Source organism: Dipodomys merriami, unplaced genomic scaffold, assembly GCF_024711535.1.
Source record: "Dipodomys merriami isolate MVZ:Mamm:240054 unplaced genomic scaffold, mDipMer1.0.p SCAF_93, whole genome shotgun sequence".
Classification (NCBI taxonomy): domain Eukaryota; kingdom Metazoa; phylum Chordata; class Mammalia; order Rodentia; family Heteromyidae; genus Dipodomys; species Dipodomys merriami.
The window spans coordinates 3569595-3575000 of NW_027206546.1; the positions used below are offsets into that span (position 1 = coordinate 3569595).

General features: G+C 42.2%; 1 pseudogene; it reads left to right on the forward strand.

Moving 5' to 3' along the window:
* Positions 1 to 4911: 4911 nt before the first annotated feature.
* LOC138821685 (insulin-like growth factor-binding protein 3 pseudogene) overlaps positions 4912 to 5406 on the forward strand; it is a 935-nt pseudogene continuing 440 nt past the window's right edge.

The window sequence follows — 5406 nt, forward strand, 5'->3', positions numbered from 1 at the left end:
TCCATTCTTATGTTTGTGTCACTGTAGAGAACTTCCTGCTGAACTCCAGATAAAGAACCCATCAGTGATGTGTCCTATGGTGAGTGATGGAGATTGGAAGATAACACTGGACTCCAGAAACCATGTGAACATAGAGGCTTTTTTCAATGTATAGAAAGGACCAAGTAGGTTTTGAGTCCTGTAGACATCCCACTAGTTCTGAACTCCACATGTGATGTATGTGAACCTGCACATACCACCAAGGAAGAAGATGATCCAGAATGTCTTCTATTGATGTTCACAATTCACATAGATCACATCCAAACCAGTAAAAAAGTATTGGTCTTGGAGTGCAGGATAAATATGTGCTAATGGAAAATGACCCCAGTCTACGTTCAGAAAAACCAATAAGTTAGGTCCAAAGTCTAGATTCAGTTGAGGAAAGGGAATCTGTCCTCACAGAATATCCAGACCAATTTGTCCTGCTGCTGGGGATCCAATTTCCAATTGAGAAATAAGATCTGTCCCTCCCTAGATTCAGGAAGAAAATAGTGCCTTTAATAAGGAAGTAGATCCTTTTGAGGACTCTGAGGCAGAATTTGTGTCTGAAGGCAACTTAGAAGACAATCCATATTTAGAGATTGCTTTTCCCCCCTTCTATAGAAAATCTTTATATTTATTTTTGGTCCTGGTTGTTGTAAAATGATCAGTCTAGTTATTTTTCTAACGTTATTAAAATGTCAGTGTTTATGTTATGTTATACAATTCATGAATCTTAAATGTGTTTTTTTTTCAACCTACAATATAAAGCACCATGCACATGTGTTCTGTGTGTGGGAAAACACAGAGTGACAGGGGGGCTGAACAAGAGAGCCTACTGGACATAAAGGGAACGGTTAAATGCACAGGGAGTTGCGAGGAAGCCAGGCCATGCCTTCATGGGGTGATAAGGTGGCTACAAAACTCTAGGACATACCAGATCAGATGACTTAGAAAGCTGTTCTGTCAATTGGGACAAATGCTACAATACTTATAGTGGTATGTGGGACTTTCTTCCAACAGTGAGTTCAAATCTGTATATATATTCACTGTGCTTTGGGAAATATTGAAGAAAAATTTAGCTCCATTAACATAAAAATTCTACTTAGGGCTGAATATATTTGACAAAATACATAGGAAATATCGACACTGGAAATTATAAGCCATCATCAATAGAAGAAAGAAGGCTTATATAGATGGACAAACACAAAATCAGGAAGCAATTAAATCAGTTATATGGAAATACATGTTATATTCATTACATTTTATATAGTATAATATATGATATATAAGATCGAATATGATTTTTCATACTACAAGGGCTTTTAACATTTTTAATCTTAAGTATTTTTTCACATAATATTAGTGTAAAACATTATTGGGGAACGTGGTAATAAAACTTTGATTATAATTATATGAATATATATTTTTGTGTTTCTAGATATAACATTGATTATAAATAGATGAATAAATGTAAACATATATTTGTATATCTGCCTATGAGGTGAATGTAATGAAACAGGCTACACAATGTATAAAAAGGCAGTTATGAGTTAGTGTATGGGACTCAGGCCTGTAATCCTAGTTAGGTGGGAAGCTGGGTTCTGAGTTTTAGTTATTCTTACCCCCATGCCATTAGATTTTCAGAGGAGACCTGGTCCCTCGAGTGTAGCCAAGCAACACATATGTAGTAGGATCACACTCAGTGACCCCAGAGGAAAGTCAGTAGAAATCAGGACAAGCCTATTATGTTAGGACAGTCTACTCAGTTCCTGTGCCAAGATGGGCATCTGTAGAACATCAGATGGAAAGTTGGCATTCCCTCCCAAAATGTTTTTCACTATCCTGAATTAAACCTTATTTCCCTTCCCAAGCTGCAAACAAATAGAATTATGCCAAGGGCTAAAGAGAGATGGACAAAGACTTACAAATACATAAAATTATATACTTTTTTGGGGGGGGGGTTCCGGTTGTCAGCTTGAACTATGGGCCTGGGCGATATCTCTCAGCTCTTCAGCTCAAGGCTAGTGCTCTACCACTTGAGCCACAGCGCCACTTCTGGCTTATTTTCTTTTTGCTTATGTGGTGCTGAGGAATCGAACCCAGGGCCTCATGCATGCAAGGCAAGCACTCTACCACAGAGCCACCTTCCCAGCCCCCAAATTATATACTTTGTTTCAGTAATTCAATGACAAATCATCAAAGGCATATCTTGAATTTTTCTTTTTTTTAATGGAAATGGGAATATACACTGAGTGCATCAGGGAGTAGGTGATAGTTTGGATGCTGAGTTGTGGAATACACTCCTGGGCATGGGTGTCACTTGCCTCGGAGAACTTGTGTGAGGATGCGTCTCCACACACAGCTTCACAAAACAATGCCCATAACTTGTATGATGTCATAGCCATCTTTCCATAGCAGCAAATAGGTGTCAGGCACTGATCCTTCTCTGAGGTGGACTAAGCAACACAGAAAGGCACAAAGAACTAGAGGGAATGACTGCTAGACACCAGACACCAGCTTCAAGAGCTGTCCTGACCAGAAGCTAGGATAAATTGAGCTGGAGAAGGCTGATCCCCAGACAAGGCTCCTGAGCACTAAGGACCAGGCACTATTATAGGTGTTGGAGAAACAATTGAATGTGGTTCTCTCCTCATCAATTTCATGCTGAAAAGAAAACCAGAAATCATAATGATAATTTCTATAAATCAGAGACATGACATTGGTAGTTTGGTGGCAACAACTTCAAAGTGGGTATGTGAGGACATATCCCTGAGGAGGAGATAGTTAATCTGACAGCCATCATCCGTGCAATTAACTAGAAGCAGATACTCCAGGCAGTAGGAACAGCAAGTACATCCCTCAGTGATGGGAAAGGACATAACTTGCTTCAGAAAAGGAAAACATCACTGATGTGCTTGCTTGTGAAGTAAGAAAAAAAGGCACAACAAAGAAAAAAAGTCAGACATGAAGATCGGAATAAATTATATAGATACTGGATGCTGCTGGTTACAAGAAAAAAAAATCTGTTATTCTAAATCTGACATGACCCACTGGAACCAAAGTGCTCAAATAGTAGCTAGACACATCTGATTCACCTAGAGAATACTTTTAAAATGTGATTCTAGCCAGGCTCTGGTGGCTCACAACTGGAATGCAAGCTACTCGGGAGGCTGATAACTGAGGATCAGGTTTGAAGCAAGCCCAAAGAGGAAATTTGGAAAGACTAATCTCCAATTAACCACCAAAACCACAGCTTCATAGCTGTGGTTCAACTGCTACAGCACTAGCCTTGAGAAAAAATTAAGGGACAAAACCCAGGCTTTAGGTCCAAATCCCTGGACTTCAGAAAACAAAGAAGTCAACAAATAAAATTTGGTGCTCAGTCGATCATCACTTAGCATTCTACTTCAATGTATTTGGTATGAGCCTAGGAAGTTACATCCTTAGCAAATGCTCTCCCCTCATATTCTGCTTCATTACCAGTATTCAAACCCCTGGTATTACCAAAGTCTCCTCCCAGTTAGCATAGCAGTCTACCACTGGGAATTAATAGATATATTTTTATTAATCATAATATATCCAGACACATCAAATGAGTAATAGCCACATTCCATTATTCTGAATGTTTTTGTTCCCCCTTTGAGTTAATAAGCCTTACCATTAAAAACTATAAAATAAAGTGGCGCTGTAGCTCAAGTGGTAGAGCCCTCGCCTTGAGCTGAAGAGCTGAGGGACAGCGCCCAGGCCCAGAGTTCAAGCCCCACGACCTACAAAAAAAAAAAAAAACTATAAAATACTTATTAAATTAAATCAACAGTCATCATTCTCCCACCCAATCTTATAACCTATGTGGGGTTTTTTTTGTTTCTTTGATGTTGGTGCCCTGTATCTTGTATATACATTTCTCTAGCTTTGGGCGGTGAAGGGAAAAAAACCAAATGCTTAACTAGGGATAAAGTTTGACCCATTTTAACAATGAGATCAAGACACTATGTTCAAAAACGAACTGTACAATTTAGGCAGGGAGTGTGAGGGGGGATGGAGAGGAGTAGTTGTGGAGGTGGAAGGGTAGGGATGGTAGGGAAAAAACAAAGGAGAAGGTAACAATGCTTGAGAGGAAATGAACTCATTACCTACCTTATGTAAATGTAACCCCTTTGTACATTATTTTTACAATAAAAAACATATTAAAAAAGATGAAAAGAACCAGAAATAAAACTACATACTTAAAATCATCTGATATTTGGCAAAAGAGCGAAAGATGTAATGTGAAAAAAAAAAAAAACATAGCCTTGTTGGATGCCCTTGGCTCATGCCTTTAATCCTAGCTACTCAGAGGCTGAGATCTGAGGATGGTTGTTGAAAGCCAGCAGGGCCAGGGAAGTCAATGAGACTCTTAGCTCCAATAAACCACAAGAAAATGGGAAGTGGAACTGTGGTTCAAGAACTAGCCTGAAGATGAAATGCTGAGGGGTAGCTCCAAGGCCCAGAGTTCAAGCCCCACGACCGACAAACACACACACACACTGACACACACATACACACACACACACACACACACACACACACACACACACACACACAAACACACCACACTTACACACGCATCATCGCTTCTTCAACTATTGGTGTTGGGAAAACTGGACATCCGTAGGCAGAAAACTAGAAGTGGATCTCTGCTTCCACTAACATCAAGTCAAAATGGATTAACTACATTAAAATCAGCCAAACTACTATAAGACAGAATAAGGGTGACATTAGAACTTATAGGTACTGAGGTGCGAGCTGGGCAGCTGCACACCTAGCAGTTGCACTCCAGATCCCGCAATCTCGCACCGCGTGCCTCGACCTGATAACCGCTTACTCCAGTTGGCCCCTGCAACAGGCTCCATGCATTGGGCACACCCCGCGCTCTGGGCAGCTCTGCTCACCGCACTGGCCCTGCTCCATGGGCGGCCGGTGATGGGGCCCCTTAGTGCGCTGAGAGCCCTGTGATGCGAACTCCCTGGCCCAGTGCATGCCTCCGCCTGCCACACCCGCGTGCGCAGAGCTGGTGTGCGAGCCAGGCTGTGTCTGCTGCTTGACCTGAGCGCTGCGCGAGGGCCAGCTATGTCATGTCTACACCGAATGCTGCAACTTGGGGCTCAGCTGCCAGCTGCCACGAGCCGAGCCACGCCTCCTGCAGGCGCTGCTGGATGGCCGGGGGTTCTGCGCCAATGCCAGCGTCCCCTGGCTGCCTGAGCACCAACCTGCTGCCGGTGCCCTCTGCCTCAGGAAATGCTAGTGAGTCGGAGGAGGACCGAGGCACGGGGAGCATGGAGAGCCATGCCCCGCCCAGCACACATAGGGTGTCTGACTCCAAGTATCATTCCATTCATTCATATC